This window comes from Ammospiza caudacuta, chromosome 8, assembly GCF_027887145.1.
Source record: "Ammospiza caudacuta isolate bAmmCau1 chromosome 8, bAmmCau1.pri, whole genome shotgun sequence".
Classification (NCBI taxonomy): domain Eukaryota; kingdom Metazoa; phylum Chordata; class Aves; order Passeriformes; family Passerellidae; genus Ammospiza; species Ammospiza caudacuta.
In genome coordinates, this window is record NC_080600.1 from 20,750,854 (window position 1) to 20,775,575 (window position 24,722).

General features: G+C 37.5%; 1 long non-coding RNA gene across 1 annotated transcript; it reads left to right on the forward strand.

The window, feature by feature from the left end:
• The first annotated feature begins 428 nt into the window (after nt 1–428).
• LOC131560936 (uncharacterized) lies at nt 429–5,289 on the forward strand. The gene is made up of 3 exons (XR_009275024.1): nt 429–510; nt 3,742–3,952; nt 4,814–5,289. It is a non-coding gene; the product is annotated as an uncharacterized LOC131560936 (long non-coding RNA).
• Nucleotides 5,290–24,722: the final 19,433 nt, after the last annotated feature.

Consider the following 24,722-nt stretch of genomic DNA (forward strand, 5'->3'; position numbering starts at 1 on the left):
CTTGGGCCAAAAAAGGGGTATAGTGACTTACAGAAGGGAGTACAGGAGTACAGTAACTGCAGCTCATCCTGTTTGCCTTCACCATAATTTTGATTATTCTTACATTGTGATGCTGTGGATTCTTTGGGGTTTATGAAGGAAAAGTAAACCCCTAAAGAACTAAAGCCCCCTACTTCATTTGTATTCTCAAGAATTTCAAGAACAGCTGAGGAAAGATTTTGAGAAATAAAGTCAATGTGGCAGTGGACAGGTATAGGGGGATAGAATATAAGAAGATAGTGTAGAAAGTAATCTTACCCCTAAGGAGTTGCAGCTGGGCCAATTATCAAAGATGAGGAACAGGCCTGACTTTAACAGGCCACAGCTGTAGCCAATGAGAAGCAGAGTGCTATAAAAGAGTGGGGTGGCTGGCTGAGAAGGGAGCTGGAGTCAGGGAGAAGGGAACTGGCTGCTTTGTGAAGAAGAAAGAGCCAGTGCTCTGAGGAGTTGTCCATGAGAAACACCAAGAAGGTATGGAACTTTTGTGATAAGGAGACAACAGTATGGAACCCTTGCAATAAGATGATAACAGATATTAGATAAGCCACCTCCTGGTGCCTTTGTCAGCTGCTGTTTTGCCCATCTGTTGGTTTTATGTTGCCACCTTACAAAGTTTGGCATGGGAATATGGTGGGGGAAGGATGGGAAAGGGCTGGGTGTAAGAGATGAAGGCAAGAGCCAGAGCACTGCTGTGCTTCAGTTGTTCTTGTTTGAAGAATGACTTTTTGGTGGCTGCTGTAGCTCAGCAGTAATCTTGGGACTGCTGTAATGCAGCCTGTCCTGAGGCCTGGAACTTGGGATTCTTACAGGACTTTTCAGGATATCTTTCTTTCTCTGAATCCTTGCATGCTTGAATAGAATCAGGAGGAGAATTTTGATGACATGTTTAGCACAAGAGTTAGCTGTTTAGCTAGGATTCTTTCTAACTTTGAATACTGCTGTATCTAAATCCATGGAAAAATACTTAGCACGAACTAAAGCACTACATATATTAATTAATCTTCGCCATAATCCTAAGAAGTAGACCATAAGTCCCTCTGTTCAGCATACATTGTATTCGACAGTTGCATTTTACACACTGGAAGACTAAATGGTCAGTTGGCTGCTGGATTTTAATGGACAGATTAACACTAGGTGCTCAAAAACATGTCAGATAAACGTGTGTTTTCAAAGCACAAAGTTATGTGGATATGTTTGTATTACAGTCTTCACATGCAGTTCTTGTGTTCTGTTTTGTAAATTCTTTCCTTGTGTGTGGATTATTGATGCAGGGAAAAGACACAGTGGCCCCTTTGGAGTTCCTGTAGTCATTCATATGAATTCAGTGCTGTGTGTGACAAATGAGTGTCAGTGCTTTAAAAAATCCATACTTTATATTTTGTGGAAAGCAGCTTGTATTCACAACTTTTAATTGCTATAGTTTTCATTTTACTTGAAAAGCTTTAGGAAAAACAAGAAAAATTAAATTGGAATTGTTCTTGGCTACTGGACAAAAGTAATTTGACTTTCATAAGGATATTTCCCTCAATAAATAAGCATTATTCCATCTGTAAGCAAGAGGATTTTTTCCCTTGAAATTTTAATTTTAAATTTCTCCTTGATGTATAGATATGTGTAGTTACAGTTGCTTTAATGCATTTCATTTTTAGTGCAGGGTCTTGACTACAGTAGAGTAAAATGTAAATACAGACTTTACCTGTACCAAAGTGTGAGAACAATAGGTCTATAAGTAACATTATAAATTTCATTAAATTATTTTGTGGTGTATATTCATCAGTACAGTGTGTAAATCATAAGCTAGGGAGAGCATGTTGTATCTCTACAGATGCAACCCTGGCAGACCAGCACTTCTGGAAAACTTTCAGTATGAAATCTGCCCCTTTTCTGCTCACAGGGTGTAGTAAAATTGTGTTGTCATTCTTGGCGTGTGATAATCTGCTTTGAAAGCTGTAATAGTGAATAATGTTGAAGGCCTAGTGAAAATTGCATTTTCCTGTTACAAATAGAGACATTCCCCTCCTAAACTATCTCAGATTGAATTATGTGTAAGTCTACACACAAGCATATGTCTTAGTGCTGTCTACAGACTGCTTAGGATGGAAACCTTTGGCTCCATAAAAGCTCTGGCTCCAGAAGACCAAAGTTTGAGTGAAAGCAGAAAGTGAATAGGCTGGTAGTAATTGAGCTGATATCCTTGTTGATGCCAGCCAAGGGAAGGCAAGATAATTATAAAGTCAAATTCACCTGACCAAGTTGAGGTCAGAAAGAAATGTACACATGAGGCAGACATTATTCATAAGCTGATGGATGTTTTTATAGAAAAATAATAATTAAAAAGTATGTGACTAAATTGGCCCATCCTGAGTGTGTTATTAAGAGAAAGGATCCTGGACAGCTCGTTACTGTCTCAGCCTGACTAACCTATTTATTTCCCTGGGGTTAGGTGAGTAAAAGATTTCCTTCATAGCCTTTAGGGCTGGTGACAATTGCACAAACAGCTTTATCTGGCTTATCAGCATTGTGGCACTTCAGTCCCCATCAGGCTCTTCAAATTCTAACATCCCATTGAGGAAAGGACCTATCAGCATTTAAAGAAGATCTTACAAATTTCCTGAGAGCCATCACACCTTCTACTGATGAGTCACAGTGCTTTACATTTGTCTGCTTGGAAAGCTAGGGACACTTCTGAAAGCACCCTAATTATAGGGTAAGGCCTCTACATATTTCCCATTATCCTGTCTGCACTGTGTAAAGACTGGCTTGACTGATGCTGTTTTGCAATAAAGAAAAGCAATACCTTTTTTAGCTTATGGAGATCAGGATTACCAAAGACTCTTGTGGAGTAGCTTTGTGGCATCTTGCTTTTTTGACTAGGAACAAAACACTATCTGCATTTGTGCACTCCCTTCATGTGTTTCAGAAGTACAGGAGGCCTGATCTCCCACAAAGGGACAGGAAAGTCAAATCAGGGCCCCATCATGATAAATCACCCCTGCAAATAACTGGGCAGGGCTGGTCTTCCACAGCCCTGACTTGAGCATGCTGGGCAGTCTCTGCAATAGCAGCAGGCGCTGCACTCCCAGGAGTTTTTTTTGTGCCCTGGTCAGTGGGACTTGTTCCTATAGTAGGGACTTGTGTCCTGTGTTGCCAGTGGCAGCAGGAGAATGGATCTCCACCCACGGTGGTGCTGAGAGGGGAGGGCAGCCTCAGTTGAAGTGTTCCCACATATTTGGTCTGCTACCTCCTGTGCTGGAGCAGTTGCATACAGGCAGGGAGCCTGAGTGGTGAGGTGTCCAATAATTGCAGCTAAAGCCATCTAAGATGTAAAGTCAGGCCCTGGAAATATACTAGCAAAACTCAAGAGCAAGAGAGGATTGGATCCTCAGGGCAAGTGGAGGCCTTCTCTTTGTCATTCAGTATGTTGAAATGTTTCTCTGAAGTATTTGAGTGGTGAAGTGGTGCAAACTTAGAATTGAGCTGCTTTAATGTTACAGTCATTTTTATCACCCTGTCTGTGTGATGTCAAGATGTGACTGTCTTCAAGTAGCTCATTTAGTATCACCAGCCAGAAATCTTTGCACAGGAAAGAAGTTATGATTAGCAGGTGTGAGACCAGTCTGATTTTAGTCTTGTCCCATGGTTTCAACAACAAACTCTTCTTCGAGCTATTGTTCTTTTTTGTGATGAGAATTTCCGTTTTAGAATTTGGAGCAGCACCCTCTTTCTGAGTGAGAGCTGAACCAGGCACTCTCTGGAGTCCTTCACTACTGCTCATCTGGCTGGGTGCCAGCTGGTGGATGAGTGTCCTTTCTGGTCAGCCACTTTGCTGTTTCACCTGCACTCCCAGCAGAGAATGAGACACCAAGGATGTTCTCTGTGCCCCTGCAGGGCATAGCTGCACTGCTGAATGCAGGTATTTCTCAAATTCTTTTGGTCTTAGATAGCCATTGTGTCATTTCCCTACCTTTATTCACATGTCTGTTAGCAGACTGACTGCTGTGTGTTTTCCAGTGCAGTAATCCCACCTGCTTCTGGAGTCCTCCTTCACAATGCAGTGTGGCACTGCAGTTTGTGCTTTTACTTACAATGTTTAAATATGTAAATCAACCTACTCCATCTCTTCAGGTAGGAGACTTGTATGTCTGCACTCGTGTATCACAGAATACACTAATCATGAAGATGGCACAGTGGGGCAGGAACTTGAGGTGGAAGTTTAAAATATAATTAGCCCAATGAAAGTGTCAGTTAAAGCCAAAATTTAAAGTATTTTAATGTCTCCAACTGGAGGTGAGCCGAAATGATGCCCCTGTGTTCTGTGCAACACTGGTGAGAAAGTGTAGGAAATGCAAGCTTAATTCATGCCAGCTCTGCTTGGATCAGACTACCTGTAGTATTGCCTATTTGTACTGGAATTTCGAACAGTTATCTTTTACTACCATTTGTTATGTTTTCACTCATATTTAACATGAATATTAACATAGTGTGGTTTTATGAGTGCTTTTGGGTTAAATAAAAATAGAGAGGACTGTGCTATGACAGAACAAATAAGAACATGGTGCTAACTTCAAAACAGCAGGAAAAAATATGCCAATGAAGCTGCTTCCACTCATCTAACATCAAAAGATGACTTTACTTTGTACTGTATCCATGATCTTGAAAGCCACCAAAAATCTCTCGGGGTGTTCTTATTCCTAAGTTACCTTACGTTGTTTAATTAATTAGCTAAATGGAGATCATTGTTCCTGAGGTCTGCTTATTTTTGTCTCTCTTTCAGCCATGTGTGAGAATGAACTTCTGGCCTTTGCTGTCAGGCTGATCATGATTTTCAATAGTAATGTTCTTCCTAGTCGACTGTATTAATCCTACTGGTGGAAATTTTAAGAGAGAACATCTTGGTCAATCAAATTAATGTAATTTAGTATTGAACTGGAACACAGGTTAAAGTTAAGTGTTTAAATGCCAACATATAAATAGATGGCCAGATTGTTTTGAGAAAAGCCAGTAACTCCGCTCAATGCTTTACCTATGATCTCTCCTAATATTCAATATATATTTATCTGGTACATTGGTGTGGTACTTTGTCTCAGTATAAAATCAAGGATGAAGAAGATATAGAACCAAAATTATTCAGCTAATCAGAAGTGTCAGCATATCCATTTAATAATTTTGCAATGTGCATTTTAAGTCTCTGGAAAAAATAGATGTTTTTCTATTTGCTTACCTTTCTCAATCTTCACATTGAAGTATTATGGTGCTAATATGGCCCTGGCTGAAACACTTGTTTGATATCTCCTTCAATAAAGAAATTCTGAAACAAACAAAACTCTTTTTAATTATGTTTTATTTTTCATTGGCTTCTTGTCCCAAGCCTTTACTTTCACAAATTTGTCTTTCACAGAATTCTACACAGCAAGTAAACATGTAAATGGATAAAGAGTTTTAAAAGTGCAACACAACTTCTTTTCTTTGCGTTCTTTCTTAGCAGTTACTGTGCTATTCCTGGGGTCATCCTGAACCATTGAAAGGCACGGTTCATACAAGCAATATCCAGCAGAATAGGAAGTGCTTTTGTGCCTGTTGCCCCAGACTGGCAAGTGATAATCTCTGGTTCTGCCCCCTGTAAAGAAACAAAAATAAGAAATGAGTTGGAGCACTTGCAGTGACAGTGGAAGGACTGTACTGTAGGGAGACATGAGCATTCTTAGCAGAATAGATCAACCTTCTTTGGTTGGCAGTAACCATGCAGCAGTCACAGGACTTAATATATTTCAAAGAAATGGACAGATTTCTGGGAAAAGGCACTCCATGGAAATGTAAAAAATGCCTACTTCTGATTTGGGGTGATGCCTGTCCACCTTTGTTACAGAATGCTTCAGCACCTGGCAAAGGAGCTGAGAGATTCCCAGGATCATATCTGAAGAAGCAAATTTGTATGTTGCTCAGAAGTGTGCTCAAGTTAGAAACATTTCCTCATACAACAGAGCTTCCAGCTAAAAAATAAATAGCTCTTTTCTGCCAAGCTTTAGAAAGGGGAGATTTCTGTTCTGTCTTTGGGTGTACCTCCTCACTAGTAGTTACCCTGCTGCCTGGAATCTAAGTGGTTTGCTTCCCTCTGTAGTCTGGCCCTCCACAGATTTTGGGTCAGTTTCAGAATATCATTATTCAATTTAGAAGCTTTGTTTTCTAGTCACTTCCTGGAACAGCTTATTTTCAGTGTTCTCTCCTGCCATCTACTTTACATTGTGAAGTGTTTCTCCTAAACTCAAGGGTAAGTCTCATGACAGCAGGAGACATTGAGACTTCTGAGGCCCTTGCAGAAACAGAGATGAATGATCACAACATTCAAAGCCTTTACCCTAGAGGATAACATATTCTTTTAGCTCTGCTAGCCCCACAATGTACTCAGCTTAAAGCATCAATGAAGAAAAGAGGAAAGCAGAAAAGGTCAGAATGGAGAGTGAGAAGAGGAAATAAGTCAGGTTAACCCTGTCTGGGGAAAGGAAAGAGCAAATTTAGAATTGTGGCCTGTTGTAATATTGGTTATTAATTTGTGAGAGAAGACCATATACTGTGGGAAGGGCAGAAGAGATTGACAGATGAGACAGATAGCATTGCTGCACTCTGACCCCAGAGTCCCAGAGCTGTTCTGTGTCTGAATTCCCTCATCTGTAAAACAAGAATAGTTCCTATTTATGTTTCAGGGTGCTTGGAACCACTAATCAGTGCATATTGTTAAGGCTTATTGAGACCACCAGTTGGAAATACAGGATAACCTGCGTCCTCTGGGCTGTCTTTTTCATGGCTATGTAATCTAGCCAAAGTAATTTTAGAAACAGGTACAGAATTTAAAAATTCAAAGTTTGTTGGAAAATAATCAGTTTTAAAATTAGGAGAAGAAAGGGTTGTTGTGAAACGCATCTAATTTTAAGTCAGGGGAGCACTACTAATACCCTTCCTCCCCATTTCCCTGAAGCACAACCAAGCCTCAGACTTGACTGCCCAGACTCCCTGTGGGACTATTTTCTGGAAATAAAATTTACATTTTCTTTTGAAGAAGGAGTTAATTTCTTTTCAAGAGTTGAAAATGAGATGCTAACCTTAGCTCTTCCCTCTGGATCATGTACTTATCCTGTCACCAAAAGAGAGAACTGTTCAATAGTTGCTGTTATAGGGAAGGTCAAACTATGCCATTTTTTCTGGAAAAGTGCAGTAGAGAAACAGAGATCTCAGCTCTGTAGGGGTAGGTGATGCAAATAGAGCTGCAGCCCTTGTACTCCTCTCTTGATGTCTGCCTTTCCACAGTTGTGCAGGGTGGGACTTGCTCCAGTGACGTGGCTGTGAAGAGCACGGTGGGCACGGGCGGTTATGGAGAGCATTGCTTTTACATCGTGTTCAGCACTACCCACCACAATGTTCTTAAATAGCAAGGAGACTGCAAGAGCTGATGAGATGTTCTGGCCCTCATCAAACCAATGTCAGGAATGGATTAAAATAATTCAGTTGCATTTTTAGGTTTTAAATTAGCATTAAATTCACAATAAATTACTAAATAAAACCAAGACCTTTTCATTGTCAGAGCAGGTTAATTGTAATCTTTACAATTATTCACATTTTTATAACATTTCCAAACTAGTGCCAGTGACTATTTATATTTACTGATTAATAGTTACTCATCAGCTTTCACAGAGCTCCATAACTTCTCTCACCATGATGTCTTTCCCAAGGCAATTCTGGAGCATGAGGCTTCTTTAATTGAAGATTATTTTCCAGCATTGTTCAAATACCTATTTTGAACAGCTTCTCATTCTTGCAGTTTCAGTGTGCAACATTCTTCCTTTTTACCCTCTCTGCTCCATTTTAGAGAATATCAATGACATCCAGAGCCTCTGAAAACTGCCATCTCTTGTGCCACGTGAAATAGATAGATTTTTTCCTTTTGTAGGTTCCATTGCTTGCATCATTCCTCTGTGCTCCCACAATTGCTATTCTCCACCGGAGAGTTCTTCCAACTGTTTGTTACAGCCCCCAACAAGCTCCCAGTGGATCACAGGAGCTGTGAATTTTTAGACTCACATCTTGAAGAAGCAATGAACTACTTTGACTTCCTGGCAGTCTACATCTGCAGCTGTTATATAAATCTAGTTTTCACTTCTTTGCTTTGGAAGTGCTGAGCAGATGCTGTTTCCTCAGAGAAGTGGAAGAACTGAGTGGATAACATCTCCTCTGAGATGCCCTCCTCTTTTTCCTCACATAATTTGCGTGAAGATGAATGAACATTCTTGCAGATAATTTGAGATTATATCTTCCAGAGGGTCTAGTTGTTAAGTAGTGTCAATCTTTACTCCCCAAAAAGCTAGTTTTTAATCTTCATATTCTCCTCCATTATATATTTATTTCTTTTTCTATTCTCTGATTTTTTTCATCTTTCTTACTTTCTCTTTGTGTTTGTCTGCTTTCATATTCTTAAGTGCTCATGTGTCAGGTTGGCCACCCACCTCACTGCCTCATTTGACCTTTCATTCCAGCTCTTTCCATTTAAGTGCCTGCTTGTCCAGCCTTGTCACCACTCAACATAATAAACCAACTGCTCCTTGTTAGCTCTTCTGTCATTTGCTCTGAGGACTGGGTTCTTGAGGAAACAAAATTTCTGTGATTATACTGTACAAATGTATTTTAAGCCTTTGGCAAAACTTGGAAGAGGAATAAAGGATTTAAAGCATCTTTAAGTTTTATCAAAGAAGATGACCACACAGAAAAAAAAAAAATTATTTTGTGTTAATCTGAAAAGAAAGAATGCAGTTTGATTTTACTTTTACTAGATAGTAGAAAATCCCTGCAGAGAACTGAGGGACTCAATGTATTAGGTATTACAGAGATTATAGTCTTAGTATGTGTTTCTCTCATCTGTGGACTCTTCATAAAATTTTTCATTTGGGGTTTTTCACAGGTGCAGCCTTGAAATTTTTTTTCTCCTGTTCTTTGGTGTCCAATGAAAAATGAGCTTATGGTATATAGTTAATATTATTGAGTATCAAAACCAGTCTGCCATAATGTGCAACTCTAATAGAAAGAAGACTTAATGGACTCTGAGATTCAGAGAATTGCTGAGGCATTATTTCTTAATCTACTGTTTTGTTTAGATAAAAAATATTTTGGATAAGGCATCATCTTTGGGGTTTCTTGATCACCATATTGCAGTGGAATATTAAGCAATTGTTATAGTTATAAAAATGGCTCCCATAGTTTTTTAACATTTCTATATGTTACCTATATTTTAGGAAGATGAAAGAAAACACATGCTTTCAGTTGCACTGCTTTTTGACAGTAGCAAGTTGAAGATTCCTTAGCATATTATTGGAATATTTCAGTTTTAACTTGGTACTATGAAGTCCTTAATAAAGGTGTTTCCCAGGAATATAGAACTTACAAGTGTGAAACATGTTGTAAGAAATAATGAGCAAAAATAAGTAATATACCAGTTGAAATCAAAGCAGAAAATACCTAAATCACTTGAAAAGACATGAATTGCAGTAAAGTAGCTGTGCAGTGCATAATGATGAGAAATCACTGTGGTCTGCAGTAGAATGGACTTCTCTTACAGTGAATGAGCCCAGGTCCTACCAACATGGCAGGGAATCACTCCTGGACAGGAATATGTGCTGGAAAACACCAGAAAACGTGTTAAAAATAAAAAGCTGGGATTTCATAAAGATAATTTTTCACAAACATTCCTTCAGGACTCTTGATGCACCTGTGTAAGTCTTCCTATTTTGTTTGATGTTTATAGGAACAGTGAGTACATGTGAGATATTTTCATAGATACACATACTCTAAACTAAAACCATAGATATAGAAAAAATGGAAATTGTACTTAGGTGGATTTAGTGACAGTTAAATATTAATCTGAGTAAAAATGGCAACATTTTTTGCATCCTCTGCAGTCTGTTGTACACTCTACATTCTTGTGTAATTATGTATTTACACCTGTGTGGAATGTCACAATTCTTATTTCATAACATTTTGCCTTGGTTTAAGTTATACCATGGCTGCATGGATTTGGTAAATAAATGACTTTTCTTATTTAGTTATTTTTTTCCTCAGAATATATAAAATGTATTTCAGACCTGATCTGAATAGGTTTTCAGTAGCAACATCATATATCTTAGTTGGAATGAAGAAAAGGAAGAGAAAACATGTTTTAACTCCAGTGCAGTTTCCCTGCTTCAGCATACCCTAGGTGTCATGTAAGTAATAAATTAACACTTATGACAGCAAGCATATTTCTATATAACCTTCTTCACAGAAAGTGACTAGTTATTAATTTTAATTTCTCTCTGGCCTCTGATTCTACTAAAATTCTTGAACACCATAGAATTTCATGGACAGGATTGCACAGAAAAAGGCATGACTAGATCGTAAGAGGGGGCACCCCTGTATTGTATTTTGAGTCAGTGTTAACTAAATGGTTAATATAAATTTTTTTAATTTAAACCAGTTTGTTTTTACAAACCTGCCCTTGTCAGCCAACATCTTCAGTCATTAGTTTGCCTTTCCCTTGAAGATTCTTTCTCTAGGTAAAAAGCTGTGTGAAATATTCCATGTGGAAAATTAACCCACAACATATTCCTGTTTTATGGAGCTGTGAAAGCTGAATCCCTAGGAATATTTATTTTAGCTAGAAAAAAAATGTAATGATACCAGTTGAGTCACTAGTTGATGATCTGGGGGCTGGAGGTCCTGCCCTTAAAGACTGAGGGAGTTGGGGTTGTTCACCCTGGAGAATAGAAGGCTCCAAGGAGGCCCTAGAGCACCTTCCAGCTCCTAAAGGAGCCTACAAGAAAGCTAGGGTGGCACTTTGTTCCGAGGCATAAAGGGACAGAAGATGGGGTGATGGCTTCAGCCTGATGGAGGGGAGATTTTGGTTAGCTGTAAGGAAGAAATTTTTCACTATGAGGGTGGTGAGGCACTAGAACATCTTTCCCAAAGAAGCTGTGGATGCCCCATTCTGGAAAGTGTTCAAGGCTAGGTTGGAGGGGGCCCTAAGCTGCCTGGTCTAATGGACCCCCTAAATGGCTTTGGACATACATGAACTTTAAGGTCTCTTCCAACACAAAAAATTTTCTGTGATTCTATGAATTCAGCACTTCCTTGAGCAGCACAGAACCATGAAAAATCCCAAAGTTGCTGTTATTGTCATCTTTCCATGCTGTTGGAAGCACTTAGACCAAATACTGTTGTCCTGGAGAAAAAAAAAAAAAAAAAAAAAAAGAGGAGGCTCATTTAAAATTGGTATAAAACCTGAAAGATAGAATTCAGACCCAGTTTGCACAGTTTAAATGTTTGATTTCCATGGAGTTGCAATTACACTGCAGCAGGTCTGGATCTGGATACACATTCCCTGCCAAGAGCAGTTGTACTGCCAATGGTTCTCTGTGTCAGTGTGTGTCAGTTGCCTCTCCTGCTTTGTCAGCTTTTGGTGTCACTAAATTGCCAAATTGCCTCAATGCAGAAATGTAGCTGTGATTCTGGGATGTAATAGCTCCTTTATTTTTCTTAACTATATTCACAGTGTTGCATGCTGCTATCATCCCTTTGGGCTGCTGAGACAATGGCTGAATTTAAACCTTCAACAACAGCAGCTTCAGTACCCTTATTAAAAATGAGATTGTCATTGCTGCAGTCTACATCCATCACATATTGATGTCTTTGATCACATCCTCTCTATCCCAGCCAAACCTATGTTACTGTTTTCTTTGGGGACTGATGTGCAAATTGAATTCACTGTTTCTGGTGTAAAAGCTTACTTGAGTCCCCTTCTGTCCCCAAAGTTTGAAGTCTTTTCCAGTCCACAGATGAACAGTGCTAGCCTGTATATTCTTCTCTACATTTCTCATTCATTGTTTGCCAGAGGTATAAATCAATATCCAGAGGTGTAAAATCCAGCAAGTAAAAGCTGTGCAGAAAGCATTTAACTAATTAAATGTGGTCATCTTTTCCTGAAGAAAAGAAGTCAGATGTTTTGATAAACTACTCAGCAGAAAGAAACAGAATGTTAGTCGGTGTCTCTTCCATATGTATTTCTTCTCTGAATATGCCAGAAACAGCTGTGTTTAGAAACCTTTAACCTTAGGAAATGTAAAATTTTTATTTACCTAAAATAGGAAATCATCATTTTTTGTCAACAAATGCTATGAATGGACTATTTTTTTCTAGGTGTATTCTGAAGGAATCAAGGAACTTACACCCTGAAAAAATTTCAGATGTTTGAGAACACTCCAGTCTTTATTGTCTATTAGTATGTGTCTACTTATAAGGGACTTTTTCTGTAGGCTGTTCAGTACCTATGAAAAAAAGTTTTTAAATGTGTAAAGAAAAATTTGCATTTTTTCCTTCAAGACCTAATTTTTATTCTGTACAAACAGAAAACATTCCCTACAAAATCCTCTGTAAGATTGTTTATTTGTATTGTACTGTATACAATACTGTATAATATATCCTGTGTATAACTGAAAAAAAAATCAGCAGTAGCAAATTATATTTCTTTGAAATCTGGACTATTCCCTTCAGATGAATATGTCTTTTCAACTGAATGATCTCTAGTGAAAATATAAGCCACCTGTCTTGTAAGAGTAGCACATTGAGGAGTGATGATGTCTTTTCTCAAGTCACCACATCATCATCCACACATCATCTCCTGCTGAACACAGTAGTTTATCTTCAAGAGATAAATTCAGCATAATTACAGGAAGAGCGATTTATGTTTGACATCAGGAAAACCTTCCTAAGATTACTACACCTTCCTAAGTGCAATGCAACAATAAAGCGGGTTGTCAGTGAGATTGTGATGTCATGGAGTGTTTCTGAGAAGGTGCTAGAGAAAAACATCTATTAGAAATAGGTTAGTTCTGCTCTGGAGTAGGGAGATACACTCCATGATTGTCTCCCTGTGGCCAGAAGAGCACAATTCAACATTGGCTCGAAGACTGGAAAAATTAAAGCATTTTACATCTTGGAGAAAATTAGATTTTTCTCTTTTAGCCAGAAAGGATAATGTCAGCTGTGAGAATGACCAATTTGTCCTCAAGGTAACACTTGCAGATAACAAAAATAATGAGTTTTCTATGTTATTCCACCTTGCCTATGGATTCTTTCATGAGGAGGAGAAGAAATCTCCACACAGGTGTGCCTTCAGACAAGGCACAGCAGTTTCACCTGGTAGCCAAGGTGTGCCACAGAGCTGAGCTCTTGGCCCTGCATACAGGTCTGTAGGTGAAAACTGTTGTTACTTTTGAGTGAAAACTACTTGTTGAAGGGAAAACTTCCCATTGACAGGCTTGTGGGCTTTCTTGTCATCTCTGCTGCATTTCTGCCACAGTAAATCTGGCCCTATGTCAGCATAAGGGTTTGTACACACAAGTGGAGAAATTGTTTCCCAAAATAACCCTGTGCTTACATAGTGTTTTATATTGCTGTGTATGCTGCCTCCTTTAGTCATTTAATACTGCCCTCTGTCCTATGTTAACCTCTCTGCTTAGGACAGTATTGCAGGTGTTAAGGATTTAAGAGTTTTAATTTACTGACTTACTTTTTGTATAAAGTTACAGCCTTACTTATCATTTCAATATCTGCCTTTATACTCATTTCATTGAATACTTCCTCATCTTCTGAATATACATCTTAATGCAAGGTGTGATATTCTTACACTCTGATTTTTCAAGCAAGACAATCCTCTCAAAAAAACTTTTCTAAAATGTTTGCTATTAACAACAGACTTGAAGTATTTAAATGAAACCAGTGAGCAATTTAAAAGATTTTCAAAAAGCTTTGAAAATTAGAAGTACCTGGGTAGAAAGGCTTAAAAAATTTTTTTCAACTATAACTTTTAGGTTGCTATAGCAATGTTGCAATAATGTCTTATTAATAGAAAACTACCTAAATATGCCTTTAAAACTCTGTAAAAATTTGTGCAATATTTTTTAATGTCAGTGCTGGAAACAAGCTAATAATTCTGAAGACATTAGCCCTGTTGTTTTGGGTTGCTTCAAGCCAAGATGGATCATACTGATTTTATCTAATTGTTTAAAGGAAATGGTTATCTAAGTTTCATAGATAATGGAAAAGGAATCAATCTTCAGTTCTTATTTGCATGTATCAACTACATACACATACACAGCTCTTCTGCTGTGCACAATGTCTCCTGAACAGTTTTGTTGCTTTAAATGGTGCCTGGCTGTCATCCCCTTGTTGGAATGTCAACTGCAGAATGATTCTCTATGCTGTGTGCTCTTTTTCTCCTCTTTCTGATTCTTATCCCTCCCAGTGTGCTCATGGTTACAGAACTCCCTGGAGCAGAACAAAAACAAACCATTGAACACAACAATATTCCACTAACTTTGGGTGAAGGGTCTGTTGGGGGCTGGGGCTTGTAATTACAGCACTTCCTATTCCTGTTCCTAAACATAATAATGAATAACAGCAGGTAAGGTGTCACACTGCATGAGCAGTTAATACATTTTTCATGCTCTTTGCAAAAACCTTTGGAATGTCTACCACTGCTTTGAGGTAATTTCCTTCAGGAAGGAAATAAGGCCACTGGGACCAGGAAAACAGCCTGTCCCAATCCCTTAGAAAGAGTTAACTCCATAATCCACAAGGTTTTTATTCACAGGAACTATTGCAATCTTGATTTTTATTGACGTGGACATTAGATTATAATATTTTGTGAGTCAGGCTACTTTTTCAAGATTTTCATTTCTTCCACTCTTTCATACTTAGTGAAAGGTGTAAGACAGTATAGCAAACAAGAAAAAGTAGGGAAATTACAAGAACTGTTGATGTCATGATTCACTGATTTACCCTAATTCATAAAGCTCTTTGGTACAGGGAAATAAATTTTTCACTTTCTGTACTGAAAACAGGGCATCAGATTATAGTGTTGATGATAGTAATTGAATCCACCTATTATTTTAAAAGTTAATAAGAACTGAATAAAATGAATATCTTCAATTTTGCCTTGCAAGATTTTACACATTAACCAGAAGATATTTAAATCTCTTCTGTAGAATAGGACACCTTTTCAGGAATGTTCTTCTGACTCATCAGACTTCTTAAAAATTGCCATACTTTTAATTTTTCCCTAGAATCACTCCTCTGCTTTTCTCAAACCTTTTTTTAAGGAATTGTCATTTAGCTTTACTTTTTCTCTTTCTGGCCAGAACATTTTCACACGGCTTCTGAAGGTGATAATCACAAATTGCAAGGAAAAAAGCAGTGCATATTATCTACAATACTTGATTTTATATTCATGGCTTCCCACCTAAAATTCAAAATAATCATTATAGGTGCTGGTTAAGGTTTACTGATGATAACAGAGGTTATTAAGGTGATGTATCTTTGTAAGCAAGGTCTGACAGGGAGACCAAGGAAGGACTGCTGGTGGTTTTTGATGCTTACTCTTCCGATTTACTTTAGGAGCTTTCTACAAGTTAACCATTCCTGGATAATTTAATAATTCAATAACATTTTTCCAGAGTTGTATTCTGGTGCCTCCATTTTTCAATTAAGATTTTTTTTTATTATGCTGCTTTCTATGTAAAATTAAGTAATATTTCAGATGTTTCTTTTTTAAAATCCAAAGGTTACTAATATTATTCAATGCCATTTTTGCCTTACTTTTGTGAAATTTTAATACTTCTACATGTGAAATTCTTATGGTTATAGCTAAAAAACAGGCCTTTATTATTGACTTAAGCAACAAACACTACAGTGCATTTACTTTCACCTTTTTGTCTAGTCTTTGTATATGCAGTTTCTGAATATTTACTAAAATTTAAGATAGAAATATTAATCTAGACATACATATGAAAAGTGTATTTTTCTTTATTATTTCATCTCTGTTTTATATGGACGTTCTCAAGACACAATAATCTTCTGCATCTGCTTTTCCCTCCCTATTAAAAGCTGACTATATGGACAGCCTAGGACAAGTAGGATGCAAAGGTACTTTTCCACCAAGCTATGAAACCTTGTGATTACATTTCCAGGCTGAATTTGCTAAGGTAAACAGAATCATGTAGCCGGCCACTTTCAAAAGTCAGTTTTCAAATGGTCTTTTTTAGATAGTTTGACCTGTGACTCTAAAAATGCATTCAGAAATATTTCTGTAGTTGAGAGACAAAACTTCAGGGAGCTATCTGAAAGAAAATGGAGTTTTGTAATGACCAATAAAACACCCTTATGTACTGTAAAATGATTGCATTTTTATGCTAAAAATTAATAAGTAATATATTTATTAGAATAACTGTAGTGATACAAATATGACTTTTTAGGTATCATAGAACCTGTTAGCTATCTTAGTAATTTTATGCATTAAATAAAACCTAGTGTTGATAGCAGTTTTGGATAAACAAAATTAAACTAAAACCTTGTAGTTAGCTCTCTTCCTCTATCTGAAGAGAACTTGCTATTGTGTACATGTGCATACATTCATGCCTGAAAAGGATTGCCATAAATCATCATGACCTAGCAATGGAGCATAGATAAAAATGCAGCCCTAATACACAATTATTATGCAGAGGTATCTGTTTGAAACCATTGCCTATGTTCACTATATCTCAGCATCAGCTGGCAATATTCATATCAAAATCTAGAGGATAATAAGTTAAAAAATAATCAATAGTAATTTATAATTTAATTTATTACTACTTCCTCAAATTCTAGAAGAGTGCTTGATATAATCAGCTGAAGATACATCATGATAATTTAATACATTAATAGTTAGAGGCTTCAATTGAGGCTCTCCTTTCAGGGCTTGATTATACATCTGTAAAATACCTCTTTCCAGCTACATTAATTGGTAATTTGGCAGAAAAAAATACAGCAAATTAACTTCTAATAATCATCTTTTACTAAATGAGTTTCTATCTTCTTGAGTATGGAAAGACAGAATATTTAAACGCATTTTCCCCAGTGCACAGTGGGCACTTGTGAGACTGTGCCACTGGGTCCCTGTCTGGAGCCTGGCCTTGGGACCAAAGGCTGTGTCCCATGGTGCTGGCTCAGCTAGGAGTGTCCCAAATGCCATCTGACTAGGCTGGCCCTGAGTCCAGCCTCACACTCAGTTACTGAGGTTCTCCTGGACTCATCCCTGCCCAGCAGGAAAAATTGGCTGCTGAGTCAGGGGATGAGGCCACAGAATGAAACACTCCTTTAGGATTCAGGCACTGGCTGCAAGCATCTTTGGTCAGTAGATGGAGTTGGGGAGGTCTGGGTTTGAGACTAGCTAGGTCTGGGGGTCCTAGTGTTGAATTCAGTTCTGCTGGCCATTTATGTAGAAAGACAGCTCTGACTGATTAACCTGAAGAAAATGGTAAGCAATTAAAAAAATTAATTACTCTTATCCATGTGTGGCAGGTGACCAGAGCAACAGTCAGTTTGCTATGGGATTGGAAAGGACTTTCAAAAAGAAATTTAGGACTACAGATCTTTATATAAAATATAATAGACAAATGCTATTTTTCCTTTACCTCCCTTCTTAATTTATCACATATGAAAAAATCCTCAAAATGGCCTGGCAATGGGTAAATAAAGAACCTGGAGGTACAGCTCCCTCCAATAATTGGAAGTGATTAAGGACAAAAGAACAACCAACAAGCATTCTACCAGGATTTGGCAATATTCTCTGTCTTCTGAAATTGCATGCTAGTACTGCTGGTGAGACCATCCATCAGCCCCACAAACATTAAAAATGTGAATTACTATTTCTGGAAAAAACATTTGCACTATTTGTATTAGTTCTAGTAATAAAAACTCATGGCAGCAAAACCACTGCAATTCATACTGAAGCAATTCACACTGAAGAAATGTTTCTGTGGGAAAGATGAACAGAATAGCCAGAAAGAAATTTCTAAGAGCTACAAAGACTGTAACAAAAGCAGACATTGTGGCAGTAGAAAACAAATTGCCAGCTATTGTAAATCCTATTATTTTCTCAGTGTGCCTAAATAGCATACTACCAGGACTCCCACTGACATTACTAGCATGGAAATAGAATATTATTGTGAATGCATTTTCAAAATATTATAGAAGCCAATAGGGTCCACATAACTGTCTATAGAATATGCAATATAAGCTATCAAGCTCTCCCTCTCCTTTGGAGCCAAGAAAATGTGTTTCTTACACAGAGTGAGCCTGATTTCTGACGAGGCCTCTGTTTTGCCACAATAAATATAAGTAAATAAAAATAGTGTATTTGCAGCTTTAAACAATGTTTTTACCACCTGATTTCCATTTGAGTCATGCAGTGTGCTACAGTGTTGACATGTTTCAATTTCATCACAAGACTTTTCTCTACCTGAGGCACTTTACGAAGAAATGTGATGTCATGGCTGAACATTGTATCCATCTCTTTATGCTCACCCATAAACTGTTAAAGATGTTTCAGATCAGATTCTGTCTTGGATACCAAACAGGTGACTCAGTGCTGCAATGATGCTGAGAAAAGTTAAAAAAAAAAATCTTTTCAAAAAAAGGTGTTTTGCCCAAACCTGTCCTATCCATCAAAATTATTTCCTCCCTCCATGGTAAATTATTGGTTTATACACAGCTTTCAAAAGAAGGGAGGGTTTTTTTTTTTAAATCTCATTTCTCTTTCCTGCTCCATAGTTGCATTGTAAAAAGCTTGGTCATACTTCAAAAGACAGACTGTTCATTTTGTTGGTGACACATTGAGGAAAGTGTGTTCACACACAAGCACCTGTGCTTGCACACACACATTCTTCACTCTCCAGAATAAGAGAGTGTAGAATGCATCAATATTTTGAAAAATTTCTAAGAGATTTACAAGTTTTAATGATCAAAACCGTTTGAAGATTTAGATTCTAAAGCAATCAGAAAAAAAAACATTTTTTAGAATAAAAGCTGAGGAATTAAATCACTGGCAAGTACAGGGAAAGACTTGGGTTCACCAATACAATTGTAAATTCAGTTCTTACAGCTCAATTGTTTTCACTGTCATATGATGCTAATTTAGATGTCCACATTTCCTGTGAGAATTTCACAGTGTATTAAGATGCAATAAATAATTTGCTTCAGATAAGTAGCTTTTAAAAAAACAAACCCATCAAAGTGCTATGTAAGGAAAAATATATATTATTTTAAATTCTGATTTGCATACAATCTGATATTCATTTGTTGCGTGACCCTAGAGATTTTGATTTTTGCAGGTTTTTTAGCTTACCCTATAAAATCCATGGCAAAGCAGCCTCTTAAAGTCATCATTTTTGAATAGATGGATAACTTGATGGAGTGATATGACTTTTAATTCAGAGAAATTGGTATTTAGTATTTCTCTATAATTTTCAGCATAGAAGCTTTTCTGTCACTGTAAAACAACTTTAAAAAAAAGTTTTCTCTGGCCAGTGGTGGCTGGTTTTCATTTGGTCCATGTGCATAAAGCCTTGAATTTTCAGTTCTTGTTTTTCTATTTTAACATGAGTAATTCACTTAAAATTTAAAAGATTCCATGTGTGTTTGCAAGAGGGAGCTGGGGCTGCATGAAAATATCATGTATAAAAAGACTTGGGGAGATTGGCAGCACTGGTTTTGAAATTATAATAGTAATTTTTTTCAGAATAAACTCAATTTATAAAACTTTAATTATGATTGTCAAGTCCATTAAAAGTTTATAACAAAAATATACCTGAAATATTTTATGTGAAACAACATTTCCAATTTCATGCAGAATCAGGAAGATTTGAGGAAAAAAAATCTTGCCACCTCTGTAGGTAGAGTTTTGGTAAAATTCTGTAGTATCTTCAAGACCTTATTTTCTGCATGTGCATGTGTGTCTTTCTGTATTTAGCACAATTTTACTACAGTGCTACCTTTGTTTTGGTAAAATTTGATGTCATTTTTACAATGAAAATTTCATAGTACATATATGTGGAGTATCTTGTGGGAGACAGAAGTGGTGCCTTCACCAAATCCAGTGCAAATTTCTCATTGTGCGGCCTGGATTTCTCAGCATGCATATCCAATGTGGACCATTGAGGACAGGCCCTGCAGCACACCTGAGGGAAGTACAAATGTTCACAGGAGTAGCAGCATGCATGCAGTGCCAGTAGACAGAGAACAGATCATCAGGGTGTGAGGCAGAATAGATTTTAACTTGCCTGATAAAAATTTCTCAGCTCATTCAAGAAAGAACACCAATTTAGTAGCCTAAATTTCAGGTTGCGTGCAAAATTAATTGTAAAGCACGCACAATTACACTTTTACAGCAGATCATGCACTTCTTTATATTGCTGGAACATCATGAGCCATGCTATGCACATTGCAGATCACGTCACATGTTTCCACACAATACACATTTTATTGCACCTTGCAAGCTTTCATGCAGAAGGAGTCTCAAATCTCCTATGCAATCTTCAGGAGATAAGTGTGAATCTCATAAGCAGACTCACTCCATATTGCAGTATAGGTTGGACACGACAGCTGAGTGAGACCTTAAATGTATGTATACATTCAAAATAAATATGTCATACTAGCATTTCTGAGAATTTCAAAGCAGTACCAGCAGTGTTCTCATATACCAGCTGCAAAAATAATAGATTTTACATTCTAGCATATCCCATACCTGCAACTGAGGGCACACCTCTGCCCACCTACAATTATTCTATTTTTATTTAAAACAAACAGTGAGGAAAAAAGAATCCCACAAATACAGAGTCATTATAAGAAATGTAAACAGTTCAAATGAGACACAAGTAGTGTTTGGATTAGGGAGTGGTAAGCCACTATCCTGCACTTAAATACAGTGGTTAGACAGCTAATGTATCAAACAAATTCCAACAGCTTGGAAATGCGGGCACGAAAACAATGCAAATTGAACAACTGTGATGAATAATTGAAATCATACCCTCCCTACACAATTTTGCAGCTTGACACAGATTCAAATTTTATAGTGTTTGTACATCATGAGTTTCACAGAACACAACTAAAATTATCTCACATGGAGAAACTCCTTCACAATGGGGCTGTGTATGGGTAAATGCCCCAGCAGTGTGCTTTAATCTTTGACTTCAGTTCTCTACTGATGTAGTCTAGTAAATAAATTGAAGAAGTACATGCTGGAGACAGATGTCACCTGTTCACTTCCAGTTGTTTCAAATGCATTCTGTGAATTCATCTACTCCACCTGCAGGTTGTACAGTCTTGATAGAGTACAGATTTTGTCGAGGACATCATGAGATGTGTCTTGTACAACCATATTCATGATTTTTGTTGCACAAATAGCTTCATCTTGATGCTAATTTGCCTTCAAAACAAACTCAGAAAATAATGAATGGGGAAAAAAAAGATGATAGCATGTGTTTATTACTGGTATCTGCTTTAAGTTTGGGGGAATAAACCTGTCTTATCAGTATATAATCTTGCCTCCTGACTTTGTAGCTGATCATTCTTCCTCAATCCTAGCAATTTTGAGGGAGCAACAAAACATACCAGAGTACATTTCCTCCTGTCAGGCAGCCAAAGGATTAGAGCTGGAGCTGCTATTCACTATCCAACCTTAGCATCAAAACAAGTTGTTTTTTTTTTAAACTACAGTTTTGAATTTGCTAATGACAAAGGCAACTCCCAGTGGGTGTGACAATCATGAGATAATCAGCTTTAGAGGATTAGAGGACCCCAGGGGTGTGATTAGCTCAGGTTGGCCAAGCCCTCTGTCATGAATTAATTCAGAAATTAATATTTGCATTCTAACACTGCATCTTAGTGAAACTGATTTCTAGCCTACAATTTTTTTTTCATTAGGAAAAGCAATTCACATTGCACAAGACAATTGGCAGCTGTGGTTAATGAAATGTGAGATGATTAAGCAATAAGTATCTGAATTTTGTGTGATTTACTTCTGCCAATGATCTTTCAACACAAAGAACACATTCATTGTTATTTTTAGTCTGCTTTTCCTACACTTTTGTTAAATGCTTGATGGAATATTTTCAATTCATTTGATTCCATGGTTGACAATCAGATAACATTTTCTTCCATAATTAGCAATTATCAATTGTACAGAAATACTGAATGCCACTGGGTTTGCATAATAAACAAAAAACAGAAGTGATGATAGCAAGTTTGCTGAACTGAAAATATACCTTTTGTGCACTTGTCAGCTATTTGGGACTTTGGAACAGTGTTCCTTACTTATGGAGACACTGGTGAAATGGCCTAAATGTCTGACAGTCACAGTAAGTCCAACCAGGCAAAATTGCCACTTGACACAGATTTAGCCAACGCATTTGATAAAATAGGCCAGAGAAACAATCTGAGAATGCATCAGTAATTTCAATCTGTTTTATCAAATGCAGGAAAACAATTATGTGCAATAAGAATCAGATAGAGATTGTATGGCTACCTTTTTGCTTTAAGAGAGATCATTATGTGTGGAAGATAATAGACAAATAGCAACTGTGTGGGTGCTTAGTATGGCTTACATGTGCACTCCCTCTCTTCTTTATATCCACTTGCCTGCTGGCTCCACAGTCTGTTCTTTGGTGTTGGCAATTTCTTGGATATATATTTTTTGTAACCTACTTGTTCTGATCATGTATCTCAATTTCAGTGTCTATAAAATGAATATGATAGTGGTGGTGAACTCCCAAGTGCTCTGCATTTAGTTACAAAAAGCATTAAATACCATCAGTAAAGAAAAATAATTTTACAGTTTTCTTACCTGAACTTACTTTTTCTTCTTCTCTATGGGATAAATAAAAATAATTCTATTCCAGTATTGATTACATTCCAATCACAAATTGCTCTTTAACTGAACAAAGATGTTTTATGGCAGTCGCTTCTGACTTTCTGCTTTACCATTCCATTCTTCTGTCATACCCAACAAATATTATATAATCTGTTTATAAAATGTTGACCTTGAATTGTGTTAGATTTTTCTGTTGCATTCCCTGGCAGAAACTAATGATTATTTTTGTGTTCAGTTGCATTGTCTGCCTAAATACTTCAAAGCACTCAGCAAAAGCTGAACTTTTATTTCTTTACCAGTAGTAGCAATAGTCATAGCTGTAGCCCTGGTGACAGAAAAGCAGTAAAATTATGTAAAAGTCAATACTTAAGCCTCTTAGCCTAAGTATTAAGTTGTTCTTTGCTGTGTGGACCTGGACAAAGGAAAGGAGTAGTGACTGTTGTTGATGGGCTTCCATGGACTTTCTTGAATCATAGCACATGCTAATCCAAAACCTGAAGGTTAGCTACTACTTCATTCTTAATATTTGCATCTGTCTTGTCCCTCAGGACACTTCTGTACTTAATATCCTTTATTAGCATGTTACATGGGAATTTTAAGGGAATTTCTATGATTCTGTATCCTTGTTGATATTCTCATCCCTTAAATCCCTTTTGCAACCTGTTTGTCTTTCTTGTCCTGCTATTCTCTTCTTGAGTACACCCCAACCCACTGAAAAATTTATCCATAGGTTTCATGGTTTGAAAAGTGTATCTTAAAAGCTGAAAGTTTAAGTGGAATGGTACAAATCTTATTGGTATATATTGCCATAAAAGATTAAATATAAAAGTAGGCTTCTTGTGAGCACTGCAGTCATTAACAGCCAGTTTGATTTCAGCGGGCACACAAGCACCTCCATAATTCTGGCTTCTGAGGAAAGGTGAAGAAACAGCTGTTAACTGTGAATGGTCTTATCTTATGCAATGGGAAGCAATCAGTAGTGAAGGCAGCTTCACTGATACCATTGCAGTTCATCCATAATCAATACAGAACACTGCCAAAATTTTATTCTGTATTCTAATAACTACTACAAAGTCTGTGTGCATTGTACAAGGACAGCACTTTCCTGAGGTGCACACTGCCAGTCTCAGTAGGGAAAAGAAGAGGAATAACTGGGCTCCTTCCAATATTACTTCAGTCAAAGCCATCACTATTTGCGAACTTTTCCCTGTAGCCACAGTCAAAAAATATGTTACAACGGTTTCATATTGTTGTCTCCTTAGTGGAAGGGTTTTTCATACCTCCTTGATGTTTCTCATAGGCATCTCCTCTAAGCACTGACTCTTCCTTCTTCTCACAGTAGCCAACCAACTCTAGCTCCCTCAACCAACCAATCCACTCTTTTGTAACACTCTTCTTATTATCAGCTACAGCTGTGGCCTGTTAAGTCAGGCCTGCTCCTAATCTTTAATAATGAACCCAGCTGCAACTCTTTAGGGGGTAAGATTACTTTCTATACTACCTTTATTTATTTATATTCTATCCCCCTGCAAACAAAACCTGCAGAGTTGCTGCCTGTCAGAGGACAAGCTGCTGCTGCACACAACAGAGCAAATAATGCTGCCAAAGTGAGAGTGCTTTGCAGGGCTGGCCCTCTGCTCCTGCAGAGCAGCTCCCCACTGAGCCTGCTCAGATGCAGGCAGAGCAATGACTGAAGGAAAAAAGGCAGCAGAAATCCTGAAATAAGGGTGTGAGAAATCGCCCTGTTTCTTATTGGGGCTGTTTTTCTGCAGAAGTATTATGTTACAAACAAAGGAATAGAGGGACCAAAATTTAAAGCTGCAGACATATGTGTCCATCATGACATTCATGCTGACAGAAGGGTGGGTTGAAAACATATGTAGGGACTTTTGAAATTCCACGATGTTCCTTTCTGTCTCTACAG